The sequence below is a fragment of the Bos indicus genome, chromosome 7 (assembly GCF_029378745.1).
Source record: "Bos indicus isolate NIAB-ARS_2022 breed Sahiwal x Tharparkar chromosome 7, NIAB-ARS_B.indTharparkar_mat_pri_1.0, whole genome shotgun sequence".
Taxonomy (NCBI): Eukaryota; Metazoa; Chordata; class Mammalia; order Artiodactyla; family Bovidae; genus Bos; species Bos indicus.
In genome coordinates, this window is record NC_091766.1 from 108,377,726 (window position 1) to 108,401,533 (window position 23,808).

General features: G+C 41.9%; 1 long non-coding RNA gene across 1 annotated transcript; it reads left to right on the top strand.

Annotated features, from left to right (window-relative positions):
* Nucleotides 1-605: 605 nt before the first annotated feature.
* LOC109562379 (uncharacterized) lies at nucleotides 606-17,635 on the top strand. Its single transcript, XR_002181181.2, has 3 exons — nucleotides 606-743; nucleotides 1,118-1,338; nucleotides 15,045-17,635. It is a non-coding gene; the product is annotated as an uncharacterized lncRNA (long non-coding RNA).
* The last annotated feature ends 6,173 nt before the right edge of the window (nucleotides 17,636-23,808 follow it).

Consider the following 23,808-nt stretch of genomic DNA (forward strand, 5'->3'; position numbering starts at 1 on the left):
GCCAAGTCTGTGATTTGGCAACCTTTTAACCCGTGGGGTTAGGGTCATCATGCCTTGCCAGGTAACAGACCTGATTCTGGGCCTACGTCTTTACAAACTTGTACCAAATGAGCAGCAGCTCGTACCTGCTAACTCACTGAAGGGTAAACAACGGAAAGAGAGAAATCAGGTGAAATGTCAGGGTCACTTGGAGAAGACAGGAATGAAAGATCAGAGGCAGCGCCCTGAAGGAGCTGTCCCTGAAGTTAGGCCACGAAAAACAAAATGAATCCTTGGAGAAAGGGTGAAAAGCTTTCTAAACGGACAAGAATAAGCAGAGGGCAAAGACCCAGAGGAAAGAAAGTTCAGGCTGGGTTCCTCTGAAGATTCATCTGTTGGTGATAACCAAAATTCCTTTTAATTTCTCAAAAACTAGGATGACGAGCAGATGCTATGCAGTCAGGCACAGACATGTGATTTGAGTTACGGTAGTTAGTGTTTTCCAGTGGACATACTCGGATTTATTTGGAAGAACAGATAGGAGCCCTGAAGTATAAGCGTCTGGGAGAGGGTTTCTGCCACCTGTAGCTTCGCCACTTCTGGACAATCAGCCCATTTTGGGGGTTCTTTGATTCTTCACACAGAACCCCTCCTTCTTTCTGGTTTATTGCAGTAGTCAAGCTAAGCATCCACAAATTCAGCTGTACAAAACCCACAGCTTAAAGCATTCCACAAAGAGAGAATGGTATTAGGAAAAGAGAATGGTAAGTATTAATGCTTCATTTTAAAAACCCAAGTGGGGGAGGAAAGTGGCTTTCTCACCAGCGTTCACGTTTCTGACGCCTCCTCTAGAATTGCACACCTTGGGGCAGCTCCTCACGCTCTGCCCCCTGCGCTTGGCTTTATGCTGGAATGCTTTCGTTTGCTCCACATATAATATCCTCGCACCACTGTTTTCTGTAATTTATACCTCATGCTGTCCACTTTCTTGTACTATTTTATTTGGTAAAGCACTTTGGATACCAGTTTATATGAAAGATGGTTTTTGAAATGAAATTGTATTGCAAGCTCCATTACTATAATTTCCTCCTTCTTGGGGCCTCCCTCGTCTTACCCTGTTGCCTGATGTTCGATGCAGGGCTGCGATGTAAATGAAGTGTGTTCGGAACTGACGCACACGCATTACTTACTGTCTGCTGTCAGGGCAGTCCGCTACCCAGCGCTCAGTGCTCAGCGTCTTCCAGGATCTGCTCTGACGTCCCGCCTACTCGTTCCGTGGAGAAAGTGCTCCCCGTGTGCACTGTTACAAGTTCAGCAGGAGTGGGCAGATCGCCTGGCTAGGAGGAAACGCCTCACAAGGTACAACTTAGTACACCACACGTTGTGGGTGGTAGAGAATTTTGTCAGATCTCACTTATTTAGAGACTAACAGCCTTGATCTTTTGTTTCTGGTTTGTTTTTTTTTTCCATTCTGCTCTTTGCTTTTTATTCATTCCAATGATTCACTTTAGTACTTTTAAAACTTAAGAGGAAGAAAAATTTGAACGGGTCACTTGAATGACTTGTTGGCAGATCTTGATAAAGACTCAACAAAACAGAAGAAGAGATTACTTTGAAGACAAAGGTGTCTTTTAATTTGGTTTTTATTTTTTAACTTTTATGTTGGAGTATAGCTTATTAACAACGCGGTGCTGGTTTCAGGTTCCCAGCACAGTGACTCGCCATTCATACACGTGTATCAATTCTCCCCCTAACCCTTTCCCGTACAGACTGTCACGTGACGCTGAGCAGAGTTCCTTGTGCTATGCAGTGGGTCCTTGTTGGTTATCCACGTTAAATATAGCAGTGCACAATGTTGATCTCAAACTTCTGATTATCCCTGCCTCCTACCCTCACCCCCGGGAAGCATAGCTAATGCCTGAAGTCTACATATTCTCCTGTATTTGTGATTCTTTCTGGATTTGAAGACATGCGCATCACATTTCAGGTATTCAATGAATTTTGCCTAACTTAATTTTGCTAGAAGGGCTATCAGTTCAGTTCAGTCTCTCAGTCGTGTCCGACTCTTTGCGACCCCATGAATCGCAGCACGCCAGGCCTCCCTGTCCATCACCAACTCCCGGAGTTCACTCAGACTCATGTCCATCGAGTTGGTGATGCCATCCAGCCATCTCATCCTCTGTCGTCCCCTTCTCCTCCTGCCCTCAATCCCTCCCAGCATCAGAGTCTTTTCCAATGAGTCAACTCTTTACATGAGGTGGCCAAAGTACTGGAGTTTCAGCTTTAGCATCATTCCTTCCAAAGAACACCCAGGACTGATCTCCTTTAGGATGGACTGGTTGGATCTCCTTGCAGTCCAAGGGACTCTCAAGAGTCTTCTCCAACACCACAGTTCAAAAGCATCAATTCTTCGGTGCTCAGCCTTCTTCCCTGTCCAACTCTCACATCCATACATGACCACAGGAAAAACCATAGCCTTGACTAGACGGACCTTTGTTGGCAAAATAATGTCTCTGCTTTTGAATATGCTATCTAGGTTGGTCATAACTTTCCTTCCAAGGAGTAAGCGTCTTTTAATTTCATGGCTGCAATCACCATCTGCAGTGATTTTGGAGCCCCCCAAAATAAAGTCTGACACTGTTTCCACTGTTTCCCCATCTGTTTCCCTTGAAGTGATGGGACCAGATGCCATGATCTTCGTTTTCTGAATGTTGAGCTTTAAGCCAACTTTTTCACTCTCCTCTTTCACTTTCATCAAGAGGCTTTTGAGTTCCTCTTCACTTTCTGCCCTAAGGGTGGTGTCATCTGCATATCTGAGGTTACTGATATTTCTCCCGGCAATCTTGATGCCAGCTTGTGTTCCTCTAGCCCAGCATTTCTCATGATGTACTCTGCATAGAAGTTAAATAAACAGGGTGACAATATACAGCCTTGACGTACTCCTTTTCCTATTTGGAACCAGTCTGTTTGTTCCATGTCCAGTTCTAACTGTTGCTTCCTGACCTGCATACTGGTTTCTCAAGAGGCAGGTCAGGTCGTCTGGTATTCCCATCTCTTTCAGAATTTTCCACAGTTTATTGTGATCTACACAGTCAAAGGCTTTGTCATAGTCAATAAAGCAGAAATAGATGTTTTTCTGGAACTCTCTTGCTTTTTCCATGATCCAGCGGATGTTGGCAATTTGATCTCTGGTTCCTCTGCCTTTTCTAAAACCAGCTTGAACATCAGGAAGTTCACAGTTCACGTACTGCTGAAACCTGGCTTGGAGAATTTTAAGCATTACTTTACTAGTGTGTGAGATGACTGCAATTGTGCGGTAGTTTGAACATTCTTTGGCATTGCCTTTCTTTGGGATTGGAATGAAAACTGACCTTTTCCAGTCCTGTTGCCACTGCTGAGTTTTCCAAATTTGCTATACTGACCATGAATGATAAGAAAGATGACAATATTATTATTATCATTATCATTTATAAGAAGATACATTCAGCATCTTTCTGGAGAAGAGATATGCTGATAGTGTAGACAGCAGGTAAGATCTCTCTGGGTTACTATTCTTCTGCTTCACTGCTTTAGTCTCTGAGTGTTTAAGCCAATCTTGTGCCTTAAGATTGAAGGCCACCTGCCCAGCCTGACTCTCAGAGCAGTTGTGGAGCCTTTCTGGCAGTGGATATTTATATATTATGCCCCAAACCACAGCATGCACTCTGAGGGTGGAGAAAGGTTTTGGTTCATCTTTTATTCTTCCTACCACATGCAGACAGGAGGTGTCAGGAAGTACTTTCATATCTAGACTTTTCTTTATTTTTATTCCAGACATTATACAATTTAACAGTAAAAAGCTATTGATATGTAAATAACAATAGATTCTCCCAGGCAGTCTTTGAACGGAGGGAAGATAGAAGTGGAAGAGGTGTTAGAGAGCAACCAACCCAACCCCGGGTCTCACAGCTGAAGACCTTGAGTGGAGACCTACCTCTAGCATTTATTGTCAGCGTGCTGCAGGGCGGACAATTGCCAACTGGAATTTAAATTTCCTCTAGTTTAGAAAACAGCAATGTTTGCCTCACACAGTTCTGTGAACCCTGAGTGAGATCATGGATGCAAAAGAGCTTTGTCAGACTTGAAGTGCTCTCTCCTTGTCAGGTTGGGAGACGTTGCTTAGAGCAGTTAAGGGACTACTTCACAGAGGTTTCTTCGGCTGGCGCACAGTCAGGCTTCCGTAGGTGGGGCCGTGTCAGTAAGTAAGAACTGAACTTGGGGTTAGAAGGAAGGTACATTTCAAGCAGACCATGATACTACTTGGAACACACCCAGAATATCCCACTTTGGTTCATGCTAATTAGAAATATGAACAAAGTTGACGGTTTTGAAAAATAAAACTGACTTCAAGAGACTGTCGCTCCTCAGGTGAGCGAGTGGTGAAATGTAGAGGTGATGAGAGCTGGTCTTACCCAGCTTGTGCACCTTTGTGTCTGTCAAAGGGGATTGTGCGTGTGAACGTGTCTGGTACACAGTAAGGAGCCGTGTAAATGTCATTATTATGGTTTTCTGCATCCTCTGTACCTTTTTATTGTATTTCTCACGTCAGAAAGGAGAAAAATTATTCTCTTCACCTCAAGTCACTGGAATAGTTTAGTATAACATTTTGGGGCAATAACATTGATTGATTTTTTTTTTTCCAGCAAAATAAGCCCATTAAATCTTCCTTTGATGATACCCATTCCGTTTTTCAAAAATTCTTTATCTTATTTTCTTATTTTTCCCCCAAAGATTATTACTACATTTTTGTCATTTTTTTTTTTCCTGCCCTGTGTCTCCTACTACTAGTCATTTTGCATCTTTGTTTCTCATCATTAATTCTTTACCATATGCTGTTTTATTTTTTTCTAGTACCTGAACAACTCTCTCCCTCCCTCTACACTCACCAACCTTAAGGAGTCTTACTAATAAGGGCTCTGAATTAAGGCAAATTTCTTTTAGTTTACCTTTTGGGAAATGGTTGAGATTCTGAGATTGTGTTTCTCTTTAAGAGAATTACTATAAAGAAAAATTGTCCTGTATCGTAACTCTTACTACTCTCCAATTTGTGGAGCTTGCTCTGCATAAGAAAAGAATCCATACTGAAAGAATCACAAATAAACACCTAATAAAAGGAATTCAGCTCACATTAAAATACTGGAATACCAGATGGTGGAGTTTAAGTATTATTCAACTACTGTTTATCCTACCCAGCGCTCATTTTAAATTCAACATTTTTGAGAATTATTCATGGAGGCATGGTTGTATTTCACGCAGATACCAAGCTTAGTTTGAAGTGAACTACCAGAATGCACCCATAATTTCCATACTTCCTTGGTTATTGTTAATTTGGATTGCAACTATTAGTTAAAGTTGAGAGGCTTTCGAAAGCAAATCGACATCAAGCTATTGTGGACAATGATTTGTTCAGCAATTCGCAGGGAGGGGAAATCATTAAATTTTACAGGGTGGAGGAACTCACCAAAGAATGTGATGTTCCATCTGCCAAAGCTGAAAACACCACTATTTGACGAGTGTGTTTCCTCCTCTGTAGCAGCCTGCCCACTGAGCAGGCAATTATTCTTGCTTTTATCTAATGGCTGTGGCATAACTTCTAAGTGAATGTAAAACGCAATTTCATCTTCCAATACCTCTGCACGTGGATGGATAAAAGATCAACAGAGCTGGCTCTGGCACAGCCCAGCTCCCTGTGTAGTCACGGGCCATGTGAGCTGATCAATGGGGCACACATTATGGAAAATGTAGATTATTGAGCTCCTCCCAACTCTGCCTTCCACCATACATCAGTATTTTATTCACATTGGTTTAGGGAAAATGACAAGCTTTCCTGCTCTGAGTCATTAAAGAAATATTAGGAGACCTTTTACAAGAACAACATCCATTCTAATGCTGAAAGCTAATGCTTTGACAGCTTAAAGAGTTTTCACCCCATGTTTAAAATTAATCTTTCAACAAAAAAAGTTGCATTCAATATGACACATCTCCAGTGCCTGAAAAAGCTTTTACATGGAAAAACAGGACTTAAAAATCTTCTGGTTTTTTTTTGGACAGGAAGTAAGATGCCTTGGTGGGCATAATTAAGGAAGGTCAGCCCGGAGGCTCTCACGAGTGCAGGGCTGTCGTTTGTCCAGAGGCCACGGTCAGGGGGAGTTTCACCCCACAGCCATCTGGGATGAGCTGCTTTGTGGTCACCACATTTTCTAGTTCGTCCGCATTAAACTTAGTAAATCCCTGGCTCTCGGAGACGGGGCTCTTTCGGCAGCCAGGTAACCTGAGGTTGGCCCCGCGGAGGGCCACGATCACTGGCTCCTGTCCTGCAGCTCGGTGTGGACGGACATGATGACTTAGCCAATGTGGACTCTGCCCACTGTGTGCCCGGGGCTTTCCAAGGTCACCGCGCATGCCTGTCTGGAGCCTAGGCTGAGGCCAGCATGTCAGTCATGAATGTCCACTGGAAAGCGGTGTCTCCAAGGCAACCTGTGCAGGCAACAGGCTGCGTGCCCTACCAAGGAGGCCGCTGTTTGCGTCTCCTGCTTTGATTGCTGGATTCTCCCCATTCTGAGAGCAACAGAAGTTAAGAGGACTTTGCTTACACCCATCTCACGAGGCACCGTTATTGCTCTCTGTTGTTGAACACTTAGCGTGTGCCAGGATTCGGTCCTGGGAACCTCACACCATGACTTCATTTAATTGCCACGATGACTCTACAAGGCATTCCTATTTCACAGAGGAGGAAACAGTCTCAGAGGGGTTAGTAACTATTGAGCTAAAATTCCAGCTTGATGCAACCTGACTTCAGGGCTCCAGTTTTTTCTATTGTGACATACTTTCTCAAGCAAAGTAGGTGTGAAATTGTATTTGGAAGTTAAGATTTACTTTTTAAGAGTGACATCACAGAGAGGAAGCACAATTTATTTTTCAAAACACCTCCAGAAAATTTACCTTGGGTGCATCTTTATACCCAACCCACTCTTTGAATGGTTCCTTAAATTCACGCAGTCCTTTCTAAGCTTCAGGTTCTTCACATGTGAGCAGAATAACGGTAGCACCTGCATCATCTGCTCAGTTCAGTTCAGTCGCTCAGTCGTGTCCGACTCTGTGACCCCAAGGACTGCAGCACACCAGGCCTCCCTGTCCATCACCAACTCCCAGAGTTTACTTAAACTCATGTCCATCGAGTCGGTGATGCCACCCAACCATCTCATCCTCTGTCAACCCCTTCTGCTCCTGCCTTCAATCTTTCCCAGCATCAGGGTCTTTTCCAATGAGTCGGTTCTTCACATCAGGTGGACAAAGTATTGGAGCTTCAGCTTCAACATCAGTCCTTCCAATGAATATTTGAACTGATTTCCTTTAGGATGGACTAGTTGAATCTCCTTGCAGTCCAAGAGACTCTCAAGAGTCTTCTCCAACACCACAGTTCAAAAGCATCAATTCTTCTGTGCTCAGCTTTCTTTATGGTCTAACTTTCCTACCCATACATGACTCCTGGAAAAACCATAGCTTTGACTAGATGGACCTTTGTTGGCAAAGTAATGTTTCTGCTTTTTAATTTTCCATCATGCCGTGAGATAATTCCTGAGCATCCTGCATTTCTACATGTCCCCAAAGTATAGGCACAGAATGCCTTTCTTTGTTCTAGACAAACTGTTCCAGGATGTCTGTACAGTAAATACTCTTAAAAGACAGTGACAGTCCCTCCCTTTGGAGCAAAAACAGCCTGCTGTCTGTTTTAAAAGACTCAGGTCTCCTAACTTCAGGGCTCCTCTTCCATGATGCAACCCACTGTGTGTTCTTCATGGTGTCCTGTGGGACTGGGGCTTGGAGAACTGGCCCAGGGAAACGCTGGTACTCTGGGTTTTGCTATTTCTGGGGGTAATAAAGTCCTTTGTCTCTGACCCAAGAGTCTTATGTCTTCCACCAGCATCTATTAAACTATGGGAGGCTATTTTGTTAATTTCCAAATAGGGTAAACATCTCAAATTCTTCATAATTTTTGACATCTCATGAAGTGACAGTTAAATGAGATAATCCATGTAAATGGATTAGTCACTGGCACATAAAAAGTACTAAATATATATTGGCCATTGATGTTACTATTGAATCAGAAAAAACAATACATAATTGTTTCTTTAATAATACAGGTATTTTTGTATTTTACATCAATTAGCTTTAAACTGCTTTTTTTTTTTGGTATGATAAACCATATAATAGCAGTGTTCCTTTGTATATGCTAGAGTTAATGCTGTTGGGGCTATTGGAGGGTCAAATCAATTCTACAAAGACAGGATTCAAGAGTTTTTTTGTATCTTACGACTAGGAAAGTTGATATAGAAATAATTTAGAAGGCATATTTTACAATGTAACTTGAATAAAGATTTTGAAATGTTATAAGAATGCTGAAGGAAAATTAATAAAATAATTTTCAACGAGAAGCATTCAATAGTCTTTCAAAGTTTAAGACTCAGAAACTCCAAAGTCCATGGCTCTTTATGAATTTGATCTAAGGAATACTGGAAATATGATTTTTATTTCATCTGTGAACCATATAACTTACTGAAAATGAGTTAAGAAATACAAATAAGAATGCACCTCCGAAAACTACAGAATCTGTCTGGAATTCCTCCTATTTCTCTTCACATTTTATCTCTTTATTTTAGCTCTGTCCTTGAATTATTGAAAAGAGAAGGTTTGTTTGTTTGTTTGTTTTTTTGGTATTAATGGCAAATTCTTTACTCTTTATGCCTTTTTGACGGTGCTTTTGTTTCATATGCTCAGTGTTTAGCATTTCTAAGCTCCTCTAGGATGATCGTAAGGGCCACCAGTCTAGTCTGGCTTTTGATTTCACTTGTAGAGTTCTCCACGTGCCTTTTCTTCAAAAGTGAGTTGCTTAGTGGGTGAAATTTAAGAATAAATAGGACGTTTGAATAATTTAAAAATATATTTTATTATATAAAATACTTGTTAATTATAAAGGGGAAAATAACCTTAAGGTTATTAAAATAACTTTAATAAATAACCTTAACCAAGATAAATCTCGGCAAAAGAAGACATATCCAGATTAGCTACCCCTGGTATGACACAGTGGTGAGGGGCACACCACTTCTGTGATATTCCTTCTAATAATGCATAAACTCAAAGCATGAGAAAACATGAAACAAACCCAAACTGAGGGAGAGTCTGCAAAGTAACTGACCAGTACTCGTCAAAAGCCTAAATTTAATGAGAGACAATAACAGGCGAAGGAAGTGTCAGAGACTGGAGCGAGGGATGCCTGACAAGCATGAGCTAGACCTCGGGACACAGAGAAAAGGACGCTGCAGAAGAACTGAGGCAGTCTGAACAGAAGTTCTTGTTTCACAGCATTGTACCGATGGTAATTTCTTAGTTTAGAGATCAGTACTCTCTATCTCTTCATTTGGGCTTCCTGGGTGACTCAGTGGTAATGAACTTGCAGGAGACACGGGTTTGATTTCTGGGTCAGGAAGATCCCCGGGAGAAGGAAATGGCAACCCACTCCTGTATTTCTGCTGGGAAATCCCATGGCTGGAGGAGCCTGGCAGGCTACAGTTCATGGGGATGCAAAAGACTCAGACACGACTGAGCGACTAAACCAGCACCGCCACCACCACCTCTTTGGTTATGTAAGGTGTCAACATCGAGGGAAGTTGAATGAATAGTGGGAAATCTGTACTATTTTCCAACTCTTCTCTAAGCCTAAAATTACCTAAAATGATAAACCCTAGTTTTATTTCCATACTGGGAAAGAAAGTTAAAAGGTGAAAGAATATAACAGATCAATCTTCATGAGTGAGGATAATTATGTAACATCACGGAGATGCAGGATAAAATGAGGTCATTTATGAGAGACATTCACTTTGCTTTGATCACTTTTAACGTGTAGGTGGGTGAACAGGCACAGTCTGCCACCCAAAATAGACTCTAAGATCTCCTCCGTTTTATTTTTCCTCTGCCTGGATTGTATTTTTATGCACGCTAGGAGCTCAGTGGAGGCTTGTTTTGATTGTTGAGGGTGATAACCAGGCGCTCTCAGCTGGTGCAGGTCTCAAGTGTTCTCTTTTGTGGGTGCTGAATACCTGCCCTGGAGACTTGTCAATCGCCTATTCAACACAAGTTCTGAGCTACCAATTTTTCTATATAAACTCAGGGAAAAAATGGTTTTTCTTTTCCTTCTAACTCACAATTTCTCTCAGCATTATCAAAACATATACTCAAAGAAGACTATAGAACACATTTTCTTTAACTAGTAACAAGAAAAATGTCTTATTTCCATTACTCAATTATGCTGAGTGTTCATGTCAGTGAGTTAAGGGTTGAAAGGGATAGACATAGTTTTATGTTTATAGTGATAACTTTGAGAGGCTGGAAAAAGATGCAGATTATCCTGACATTCATACAAAAGCATTCTTATTCTGCTATCGTCTCCTTCAAGTGTATTTTTTTCCTTGAAACCCCAACAGTTTTTCATCATTCTCCTCAGAAGATATTTTTCAAGCACGTTTTGTCCATGTCACTGTAACGGAGATGGACAAAAACACATAGTCCCTGACTTCAGGATCTGATAGAGTTGAGACTTTAAAGTGTCCTACTAGAAACTCCAGCCTCTTTTCCCAAGACTATAGTCTTAAAATACATCCTGTATCAAACTGTCACTTACCTAGCATTTCATCACTGAAATTTCATCCTATGGTTTCTTCCTACTCAAATGCCACCAAAACTAAAAATTATATTACCTATATATTAATATATATCAATTATAATTATTTTATTAAATAAATATGTTATAAATTATTAAATATAATTATCATATATTAATTATGAATTATAATTAATATATATTACCTGTATGTTAAAATGACATCATTAAATTCCTTCTAACATGACAGCAGGTTGAAAATCAGTTTGAATATGAAGAGCTCAGAAAAGAGGGAGTACCAAGAAAGAAATAGAAATGGGGAGAAACCATTAAAAGAGGTTTAAGAATTAATAAGACAGAAGCTTACATTTTGGGTTTGTCATTTACTAACTGGTGAACTTTGGATATATTGCGTCCCGTCTTTTAGGTCCTTTCCTTCATTTGTTAAAGTGGGAGTAGGTAGCAAGCCTCCCTGGAATACTGTCAGATTTAAATGAGCTAGGAAGTGGGAACACACCCAGTGTGGCACCTGAGCTGGAATAAATACTGAGGCTCTCTTGGGTTTTTTTATAACTGAGTGAAAACTTTGTCCTCTTCACAATTTTGATGGTGGGACCGAATTTTACTTAATTCAGAGATCTCAACTCTAGCCACAGAGATTTAAAGATGGTATGGGAAACATCCTTTAAGCCTATCTCTGCATGTTTGAGTGCCGAATTCAAAGCTGAGAGCCGAAGAATTGGTGCTTTTGAACTGTGGTGTTGAAGAAGACTCTTGAGAGTCCCTTGGATTACAAGGAGATCCAACCAGTCCATCCTAAAGGAAATCAGTCCTGAATGTTCATTGGAAGGACTGATGCTGAAACTCCAATCCTTTGGCCACCTGATGTGAAGAACTGACTCATTTGAAAAGACCCTGATGCTGGGAAGGCGTCAGGGGTCTTCAACCCCTGATTGAAGGCGGGAGGAGAAGGGGACGACAGAAGATGAGATGGTTGAATAGCATCACCAACTCAATGGACATGAGTTTGAGTAAACTCTGGGAGTTGGTGATGGACAGGGAAGCCTGGCATGCTGCTGTCCACGGGGTTGCAAAGAGTCAGACACGACTGAGCGACTGAACTGAACTGAACTGCATGTTCGTCTTGGAGACAGTTCAGGATGTGCAGGCTGCATTACTCTGCCGGCGCAGAAGGCACGGAAACAGCCGCTTCCTCCTTTCCACCAAGGTGCGATCCTGGGTTCTTCCAGTAGTCCCCTAGGCAGGCTTGACCCGGGAGGCAGTCGTGTTGGATGAAAGACAGGAGTTACCAGAGATGGAAGAAAGTCTCTGTGCTTCCCTGCTGAGAGGGAGCACCCCTGGTGAGTCACTAATGATGCCCTTAGTCGGAGAGGCCGCCAAGGTGAAACTCCAGGGCATTTCAGAGGCTGCACAGGTTTCTAGGGAGCAGGGCCCTATTTCCAGTGAGTCTGGGGAGATAATTGGCCTTTTACACGGAGACCTGATGTAGGTCATCTGTAGCAGCTGTGTCTGACTTCCAACTACCTCCTCCCTGGGCTGGAAAGGTGTCACTCAAGTGTTGTTTGTCCTGCCTACATGCCAACGCTGTGAATACCCCTCTCTGTGTTGAGAACAATTTTTGAATAGCACTTTTAGACAGCAGTTGAAGGAAGCTCTTCTTGCAAGCTACTTTTAGAATCCAGTTGGGCTGTTTTTCAATAAAGGAGAACTTACAACAACAGCAAAATTCATCCTTATTTTTCCCTGAGGCTGTTCACTGAGGTTTACTTTATTCATCTGTTTATGTATTTACTTCAATTTTGTCTCATTAGTGTCTGAAATGGCGCTAACCGGCACACACTTCTGTCACCATCTGCGGGCTCTATTCTTTGGGGATTTCTTTTAATGAGTGTCACCTCTGGATAATCTGAGAAAATAACCATCAGTTCAAAGAAGCCATCAGAGAAAATAGATAAACCCCACGTATCTGCCATTTGTCTTCTGTGACAGGGGTTCTCTGTGCTCGTGAATGAGGATATAGCTGTGCTTCAAAGCCTGTTGGCAATACACACAATCAGCGTTGTTGCTTCATAGCCATATTGCTATGACTCAAACAGCACCACCCAGTTTAATGACTGACCTTATTTACTGGGTATTAATACAAAACTGCTTTTTCTTGAAGTTTCAGAGGATATAATAAAAGATGAACTTTTGCAAAGTGGTCTCCAAGCTCAAAGAGATTATAATCTATGGGAGGAAGCATGATGCCTGGTGAGGAGTCTACTTTCAAAAGTCAGGGTTTGTCAATTTTGAGCGCATTCAAAAATATGAAATGTGGACTGCTGGTTACAGTGTCAGCTGAAGAGAAACTTGGTAGTAATGAGTTTTAAAAAAACATATTCTCATTTTTTCCCAGAAATTCTACCTCTAGAAATTAAAATAACTTCTAGGAATTAAAATTCTACCCCCACTGTAATAAATGTGCACAAAATTCATGTACAAGGTTACTCATTACAGTGTTATTTATAAAAACAAAGTATGGAAAACGTTAGATAAACCTGGCAATAAATTGCTGTACATCTGTTGAACGCTATGAAGCCATTAAAATGATAATGACAATAATATTTTAATGGTGAGGGGAAATGTTTATAAAATATTAATTGAAAAAATCAGGTTATAAAACATAGAGAGTGTTTCCAAATTTTTAAAACTTGTATATGGATATATAGATTTTAAAAACCTGGATTATATACCCAAACTTTTATGATTATTTTTAAGTGGCAGGATTAACATTGATTCTGTATATGTTTCTGTATTTTTCAAAGTTTTCAGTAAAAAGCATGGATGTCTATACTATTAGTAACACATTTTTTTATAAGTATTTTGGCTTTTGAAGGTGATTACAGATAAATTTAAAAAGCGTTTTGGCTATATTTGGGTTATGTAAAAAGCTTCATGAGATGATGATTACTTGGCACTATCTCCACGTCTTATCAGTTTCCAAACAGATCATTCTACAAAAATGTATTTTATGTATTTGTTTAAATATAGGGAATATTTACCCAAAGAAAATAGCAGTCCGAACAATCTATAAAGAAGCATCTGGGCGCTTATTCTGCAGAAATCCCTCTGCTACATGTGGAGAAGAGTACAAAATGAATGAGCAACAGCTGGGCTGTCAGCGCTTGCAGAGTTTAGCTGACTTGTCCAAGGTCACCCCTCCATGTAGAGGCAGAGTCTAGAATTGACGAACGAGGCATGTCTGGAGGCCAAGAACGCTTCAGTCCACTGATGACCCCTACTGCGTCACATGCCTCCACTCTCCATGTGGTCATTGCACTCCTCGCTTCCCAGCGCGACCAGGCTGGAGACACAGAGATGCGCTGGGCGTCGCTCACCCCGACCCCGTTCCCCTTGTGTGTTGCTCCCGAGGCCGTCACTGCCTCCGCCCTTGCCCCTCCCCCTTTTCTGTTTGTTGTTTAGTCGCCAAGTCGTGTCTGACTCTTCGTGACCCCACAGACTGCCGCACGCCAGACTTCCCTGTCCCTCACCGTCTCCCGGAGTTTGCCCGAGTTCACATTCATTGCATCGGCCATGCCATCTGACTGTCTCATCCTCTGTTGCCCTCTTCTCCTCCGCCTTCCGTCTTCCCTTTTAGGTTTCGTGTTTATTGAGGTTGATCATGTACAACATCTAAAGATTCCCGTAGTTGACAAGATTTGCTATGAAATACAGCGTTGCTCCAGTCCTTGTCAACTTTCTGTGCCCCCCAGAATTAATCACTTTCATCTCATTATGTGGTCAGAGCTTCATGACTCTCAGGAGCATTCTTGCTGATTCCTGATCTTCCCGTCTCTGACAATGTTCACGGGCTTCTCACTGTGAAGTTCAGACTCGCATCTCCCTCTCTCTCTCCTCCCCTCTCTACATGTGCACATAGTCTTTCCATTTCCTTTTCTTCCAGTAGATTTATACAGTAATTTTGGTTAAATTACTATTGTATATTCACACATTATTATGACTATGTAAATTCTATTTTTAGAATTTATTTTTAGCTGAGACATGTAGTAAATGATGAGCATCATTCCTTTCTTGAACAACTTTGTGTTTTACCCAGAGTTAAAATTGTTTTCATTTGCTTCATTTTTTTATTGTTTTAATCACCATTTGACTGCTCACTCCTCAACAATTATCTGAATTTTCTCTCAAGTCTTCTGAAAACTCTGAGTTTTCATCTTTAGCTATAATATTTTTCACTTGTAAATGCTCTTCTTAGCAGACTATTTCTCTAGTATCCTGTTCTTGGTTTTGGTTGCGGGATCACTCATCTCTCTGTAGATACTAATGCTGTTTTGTTCTCATTTTTCAGGTTTTCTCTTTCCTGCATAGTCTGTTGTCTCCAAGTTGCTTTAAATCTATTTGTTTTGGACTCTGTCTTTCATGGCCTCCCTGGTGGCTCAGACAGTAAAGCGTCTGCCTGCAACGTGGGAAATCCGGGTTTGATTCCTGGGTCAGGAAGATCCCCTGGAGAAGGAAATGGCAATCCACTCTGGCACTCTTGCCTGGAAAATCCCACGGACGGAGGAGCCCCATGGGGTCGCAAAGAGTTGGACACGACTGAGCAACTGACTTCACTTCACTTCACTTCTGTCTTTCAAATTATATGCTGACTTCCAATATATGATGACATTTGTCTTCCCATACTTTATAGTATTATTGTCTTCTCATATGTTTGAATATTTTATAAATAATTATGTATGCATATATATTGTCTGCTCATGTTTGACATGATCTTTTCATACTTTGTAGTATTTTAAACAGTTCACTGGCCACTTTGAGTGCACTAACAGGCCCTATAGATTATGAATTTCATTTAGGGTGATCTGGTTGTGCTATTTACTTAATAACTTTGATGTCAGGATCTTTGGAACTTCCTGTTGAGTTGGTATAGGGTTTCCAGAGACCTTTCATCTCTTCCCTGGATGGTTAAGGCCTGGCTACCAGCATATGGCATACCAGCATATACCACCCTTATGGCAGAAAGCAAAGAACTAAAGAGCCTCTTAATGAAAGTGAAAGAGGAGAGTGGAAAAAGTTGGCTTAAAGCTCAACATTCAGAAAGCTAAGATCATGGCATCTGGTCCCATCACTTTGTGGTAAATAGGTGGGGAAACAATGGAAACACTGACAGACTTTATCTTTTTGGGCTCCAAAATCACTGCAGGTAGTGACTGCAGCCATGAAATTAAAAGATGCTTACTCTTTGGGAGAAAAGTTATGACCAACCTAGACAGCATATTAAAAAGTAGAGACATTACTTTGCCAACAAAGGTCCGTCTAGTCAAGCCTATGGTTTTTCCAGTGGTCATGTATGCACGTGAGAGTTGGACCATAAAGAAAGCTGAGCACCAAAGAATTGATGCTTTTGAACTGTGGTGTTGGAAAAGACTCTTGGGAGTCCCTTGAACTGCAAGGAGATCCAACCAGTCCGTCCTAAAGGAGATCAGTACTGGGTGTTCATTGGAAGGACTGATGCTGAAGCTGAAACTTCAATCCTTTGGCCACCTGATGCGAAGAACTGACTCATTGGAAAAGACCCTGATGCTGGGAAAGACTGAAGGTGGGAGAAGGGAATGACAGAGGATGAGATGGTTGGATGGTATCACCGACTCCATGGACATGAGTTTGAGTAAACTCAAGGAGTTGGTGATGGACAGGGAGGCCTGGCGTGCTGCAGTTCATGGGGTCGCGAAGAGTCAGACACGACTGAGAGACTGAGCTGAACTGAATCAGCATATGGAGAGTAGAGTGGAAGAATCGCTAAATTTACATAATTCTTCAGTTTTCAATGTAGTACTCACACCTTCAGTTTTGTCCTTTTGCTCCCAGATCAAAAAACAAAACTCCAATACTCAGTAAATATAACTGAGATGGATTCAGAAATATTAAAAAAGATCAGAGTTTGTCCAAGCATGTCTGTCTACAAATCTTGTAACATTTTAAGAAAAACTGTGGCTTAGAATTCCTGAGGACCCAATAATAGTTTAATAAAAATAACATAAAAAATTAGATCAGATCAGTCGCTCAGTCGTGTCCGACTCTTTGCGACCCCATGAATCAAAGCACACCAGGCCTCCCTGTCCATCACCAGCTCCCGGAGTTCACCCAGACTCACGTCCATTGAGTCAGTGATGCCGTCCAGCCATCTCATCCTCTGTCGTCCCCTTCTCCTCTTGCCCCCAATCCCTCCCAGCATCAGAGTCTTTTCCAATGAGTCAACTCTTTGCATGAGGTGGCCAAAGTACTGGAGTTTCAGCTTTAGCATCATTCCTTCCAAAGAAATCCCAGGGCTGATCTCCTTCAGAATGGACTGATTGGACCTCCTTGCAGTCCAAGGGACTCTCAAGAGTCCTCTCCAACACCACAGTTCAAAAGCATCAATTCTTTGGCACTCAGCCTTCTTCACAGTCCAACTCTCACATCCATACATGACCACAGGAAAAACCATAGCCTTGACTAGACGAACCTTTGTTGGCAAGGTAATGTCTCTGCTTTTGAATATGCTATCTAGGTTGGTCATAACTTTCCTTCCAAGGAGCAAGCGTCTTTTAATTTCATGGCTGCAGTCACCATCTGTAGTGATTTTGGAGCCCAGAAAAAGAAAGTCTGACACTGTTTCCACTGTTTCCCCATCTATTCACCATGAAGTGATGGGACCGGATGCCATGATCTTCATTTTCTGAATGTTGAGCTTTAAGCCAACTTTTTCACTCTCCACTTTCACTTTCATCAAGAGGCTTTTTCGTTCCTCTCCACTTTCTGCCCTAAGGGTGGTATCATCTGCATATCTGAGGTTATTGATATTTCTCCCGGTAATCTTGATTCCAGCTTGTGTTTCTTCCAGTCCAGCGTTTCTCATGATGTACTCTGCATATAAATTAAATAAACAGGGTGACAATATACAGCCTTGACGAACTCCTTTTCCTATTTGGAACCAGTCTGTTGTTCCATGTCCAGTTCTAACTGTTGCTTCCTGACCTGCATACAAATTTCTCAAGAGGCAGATCAGGTGATCTGGTATTCCTATCTCTTTCAGAATTTTCCACAGTTTATTGTGATCCACACAGTCAAAGGCTTTGGCATAGTCAATAAAGCAGAAATAGATGCTTTTCTGGAACTCTCTTGCTTTTTCCATGATCCAGCGGATGTTGGCAATTTGATCTCTGGTTCCTCTGCCTTTTCTAAAACCAGCTTGAACATCAGGCAGTTCACAGTTCACATATTGCTGAAGCCTGGCTTGGAGAATTTTGAGCATGACTTTACTAGCATGTAAATACAGAGCATCAACTAGACACATCAATTGTGATGGCTTGTATTCCAGACATATATGTGTGAGCAGCCAACTTCACATTAGATGGAAATGATTACAGGTATTGAAGTTCTTGCTTTCTCAGTTCTTGACCCTGAGCATCCCATCCTCTCACAAGAAGCTGGCCCGGCAGGACACATCACTCAAAGGAAACCTGTCAGTGAAATCGTATTAAACAGTGTGCAAGAGCAGTGTGCTCCTGCCCGTCACTCTAGGAAACTGAGAACGCCTTTTCCGACTACGGGTCTGAGATCAAGGTGAACTTTAAGTGTGAGAGTACATGTTTGTTTCTGACTCTAAAATAACATTTAATCTGTGGCATTTTTGTATCGTGGCCAAGTCCCTAAAGCATTCTGATCAACAGAACCTACCTATCCTAGAGCCCTATTTGGAAAGTAAAGACATCACAGAGTTGAGGAAAAAAACATTTCTTTTCAACTACAGTATCGGGACTTCCTTCACGTTTTGAAAGATCTTTACTTTCATTTGAATTTGAATATGGTTTCCTTTCTGATGATATCCGACATTCAAACAGGTCTTGTTAATAAAATCTAGGCCACCTTCCACTTGACTAATTAGGCATGATTAGTTCCATCAATCAGCCTTTCTAACATTTTTCCCCATAAATTAAGCTTTGGAGCTTTGAAAAATACGAAACAATCAAATTACTGTTATTTGAAATAGATATAGTGTGTTGTGCTGCAGTTTGGTTTATAATGGGAGCTCATTACCATCCTCATTACTGTGAATTATGGGAGTTTCCTGGCTGGCCTTCATTAACCATCTGGCTTTAAACATTGATTTGTGGTTATGTATGTTATTTTTAGAAACGAGCACCTGAACATCTAGTGAAAACATTTGTTTCATCTTGTTCTACATATTTTTAAAGGCCATGAATCTCACTGTTGTGAAAATCTCATACATTCTGGTGTGTCTTCATCTTTGAGTTATGTTCATGTATTATTTAGCCAATGGAAAGGCTAGCCAGGTCATCATGTCTTGATCCTATAAGCTACTCGAGAAACTTCCTAGCAAGTGTGATAGGGAAATAGAAGACAGACAAATCTAACCTTACAGATTTTCATTCCAATTTTATATATTTGAAAGTACATGAAGACGTTGATGTTGGAGTGCTTTAAACAAGATGATACTAAAAAAATCATTCACTGGTTTAGTCATCAATATCTAATGAGCAGTTTTTAAGGAATAGAGACTAGTCCAGGTGCAGGAGATGTTGGGCAAGGCTCCTACCGCATGGAGTTGGAAAACAAAGGAGAGGACCAATAATCAAGATATGAGTATGAAGGACATAAACTGTATTTCATAACAGAGAAAAAGTGGGGAAGGAATGCCTTTAGAAAAAGTAGGATAAGTCTCCCTGAGGGTGTCACGAGGATGACCGTGCGAACAGCCCATGAAAGAAGCTTCTCGGGAGAAGATGCCGTGAATCCAAACGGCACCAGTCTGCAAAGAGCCGGATGCGTCGTGAGACGTAAGATCTGAATCGAGAGCACAGGGCAGCAGGCTGAGGCGGGAGATGAGCTTGGAAGAGCTGGAAGGACCCAGGCCCTACCGAGTCTAAAGGAGTCTAAAGGTCGAAAATCTAAATTTAATTGCATTGTGACTTACATTTAAAACCATTGTGGCCCTGGTGTAGAAAAATGCCTCCAGGAAGGCAAGAGGTGGGAGATGGTGGCCTCACAGAAGGCAGCCCTGAGAGCCAGTGATAGCTAATGATGACCGATGCTACGGTCAGGACAGAAGGGACGTGAGGAACAGACAGGGGTGGTTTTGGAGATGGAGCCAACATTAGGCATCTATGCACCGAATGTGAATAACCCGGGAGTGAGGGCACAATCTTCAGTGGTTTATCATAAAATAGGCTTCGTGTTAGATGATTCTGTCCACCTGTAGGCTAACATAAGTGTTCTGAGCACAGTTAGGGTTAGGTTGAGCTGTGATGCTCAGTACATTAGATGTATTACATGCGTCTTCAAGGTACAATATTTTCAGGTTTTGGTGGGTTTATTGGGAGAAAATCCTATCACAAAGGAAGATCCCTGGCACTGTACATATGGTCTTGCACATGAGTGTGAATATATCTGCAAGAAGAGTCCTAGAGATGTGTGTGCCTTACGAATCTTTCTGTGTTCATTTTACATTTTGGTAGATGGTTCCAAATAGATTTCCAAGAATTTAGTTTCCAAAGAATATAGTTTAATTTAACTTAATTTAAGAATTTAATTTCCAGGAATATAGTTCCAAAGACTTTTATCAGTTTTGATTCCCATCAACAACAGCACTTTTGCCCTCGTGCACCCAGTAAGCCACAGGAGTCTGAGTTCTGCTCGGTCTGCCATGTGAACATGGTACATCACTATGGTTTTGTCTCTTCTTTGTCAGAGAGGTCCAGTTCCCTTTCAAGTGTTTAAAAGCACTTGCTTCTCGAGTGCATGTGAACTCTCAGCTCCTGTCCTTTGCCCACTCGCATTGGACTGCTGAGCTTCTTTCTGTAACAAGTTAATTACTGCTTGTCCTCTCCAGCAAACCCTCAGAGCCCGTGATGCTGCTCACGAATGGGGAGGAGCAGGGAAGACACCCATCTCTCGCCCCGCAGTAGACTCTTACTGATAGCTCTGCTGCCAGTTTAGAGACTGCAGCGGTAACCGTGGTTTCTCCCTTGCACTCTGCACTGGGAAGTTGACACAAAATGTTTTCAGTGGGGGGAAACCGAGAATCAGTCTCTATTCTCCCTCTGCCTCCAGATCCTAAACCCTTGGCACAGGGCTGAGAAACATCCTCTCCTTACCATACCTTGGATTTTCAGAGAAAATCCAAATGCGAGCATGGTGAGAGACTTCTTTTTAGTTTCATGTACTGTTTTGCTTGACACAAACTGCAGAGGTTCTTGTGGAAATCTGTTTCATGCTGTACTTGTGGCTGGATGAACGTGTGAGAATGTGTCTATGACACAGTCTGTGGAGTTACAGCTGCGAGTAACGGAACCCTGCCGCTGCTGCTGCTGAGTCGCTCCAGTCGTGTCCGACTCTGTGCAACCCCAGAGATGGCAGACCACCAGGCTCCCCCGTCCCTGGGATTCTCCAGGCAAGAACACTGGAGTGGGTTGCCATTTCCTTCTCCAGTGCATGAAAGTGAAAGGTGAAAGTGAAGTCGCTCAGTCGTGTCTGACTCTTAGCGACCCCATGGACTGCAGCCCACCAGGCTCCCCCGTCCCTGGGATGCTCCAGGCAAGAGTACTGGAGCGGGTTGCCATTTCCTTCTCCAATGCATGAAAGTGAAAAGTGAAAGTGAAGTCGCTCAGTCATGTCTGACTCTTAGCGACCCCATGGACTGCAGCCCACCAGGCTCCTCCGTCCATGGGAGTTTCCAGGCAAGAGTACTGGAGTGGGGTGCCGTAATGGAACACAGACATGCGTAATCAGGAGAAGAATACAACAGAGTACCTCTCTCAAAGTCATCCTGCAGCACCCCCTCCCTTGGCAATATTTAGTCACCCATTCAAACACTTATATACAATTATATATATATATGAAGCAGTGTTTGCCATGATTTTAAAATAGTAATCAGAGAGCATTTTTCCTTACTGCAAATGATTAAACAAAGAAAGAGTAAATGAAGATGAAATATAAACTTTAGAGTACATAATTCTGGAGACCACACAATCACACATATGGAATATTTTTTCATAGCAAAGCCCCTCGCCACCCCAGTTGCCATCATTGTAAATAAGCAGAACAGTCTCGGGTTTACCTAAATCCATTCCCATTTTCCTAAACTTACTGACTGTATATGCTCTATCAGATAAATTTGTGAAGAGACTCCGAATGGGGTTGGAAAGAATGTTTATAAAAAGGAAAAAAGTCACCTCCAGGCATTTCAAAGGTTTTCTTTAGAAATACTGTAAATAACCAAGGGTATCTGCAATAAGACAGCCATCCTATAAAATTTAGAGGATTACTAAGTGTTAATTATCTTACAAGCTCTCCATTTTACTTCTTGCCCATGTCTTGCTTTTAATTAATGTTTCTCTTTGAGCTAGGAGAGCAATAATTTTCTTGGCTGTTTCTTCACTGAGAGATTTGCTATTCTTCCCAAATCTTGATATGTAGCCTTATTTTCTACTAAGAGAAGCCCAGGAGAAAAACAACATACAGCATCAAAGATAGGGATTCTAAGCTTCGAGATGTTGTTAAAATATTGTTTAATCACAGAACTTTTCTGAGCCAGTGCTGAACAATGTTTTTCTATCTCTCTGTATCCCATGGCTATCATTCATTCATTGATTCTTCTATTTGATCATTTGTCTATAGATTTATCTGTTTATGCAACATTGGTTGAGTATACTTTGACTTCCAGGCACAGTTAGGCCCTGAAACTCACAAAGTTGAACAAGACTCAGCCTGTGGGTGTTTCACTTATAGAAGAGACACAGGAATAAATGATAAATAAGTGTAATATAAGTCCTTTATTCCATTTGAACCTCAAACTGGCCCTGTAAGTTAGTGCTACTGTCTGAAAGTCTGTGTCCCTCCAAAAGTCAAATGTGGAAATTCCTACCTTTTTTATTGGTCTGGCGTGTGAGAGGTGATTAGGTCAGGAGGGTGGCGCCCTCCTAAATGAGATCAGTCCTCTTATAAAAGAGGGTCCAGAGCTCCTTCTTTCCTTCCTCCATGTGGGAATACAAGGAAGTCTGAGACGCGGAAGAGGGCCCTCGTCCAACCATCACGCTCCTAGACAGTCAGTCTCTGCAACCGTAAGAAATAAATCTCTGTTGTTGATGAGCCGCCTATTCATGGCATTGTGTTGTAGCAGCCTGAATGAACTAAGACAGTTCAGTGGGATGGTTGTTGATAGTCTCGCATTATAGGTGAAGAAATGGAGGCTTAAATGGCAGTTAAGTAAATTATCCAGGGCCTACAAATGTAGGACCAGGACTTAACTTCAGTTCTAATTCCAAAGCCACATTCTTCTGCCGTGCTACACGGCGCTGAAGTCCTTCCTTGAGACGCTCCTGGAGACAGCACTCAGCACGGCTGGGAAACAAGCTCCTTTTCCTCCGTGATGCGGCCACTTTACTGACCCTTGCCACCTGAGCCATGAATCATGAAGTATGCCCTCAAGCTGACAAGTTCACTAAATAAACAAGGACTTTATTCCTTTTGTCTGTTGATAACAGAAAGACAAGCTTGTACTACGCACCCACGTTTCCCACATCTGTCCTTCAGCAAGAGCAAACTTAAAATCCAATTAAGACCCAGGCATGGAGGAATGAGACTCGTCCCTGAAAGCAAACTAACGCATCTTCCCGGTGATGTTATCGACAGACATTTTCCTTTCCTGCAACAAGTCAAATTATCATGGTGCTCCCTGCAGAGCCAAATTATAATATATAGCAAGCCATGTTGCGATAAGCGTAAGAAAGAGATAAAGCTAGGTGTGTGTCACTGGCATAAAACAAGCTGACTGTCTACTTCGGAACGATTTGTCCAAAAGCAGAATTGAAACATGAATGGTAGGGAGGTAGGCCTGGACTTAGAAGAAACACATTGCTACAGTGATTGTAAATAAATAAGGTCAGGTTTGGTAAGACTTCGCTGGCCCACGTACCCCTCCTGGATGTTCAGATCGCTCCTGGGGTGATGAATGATATGACCCAAAACTGTCCCAAAAGAGGCTTCTGTGTCCTGGCTGTCACTGGTCACATGACCCTAGCCAGACCAATAAGACTCAATTTGTGGATTTC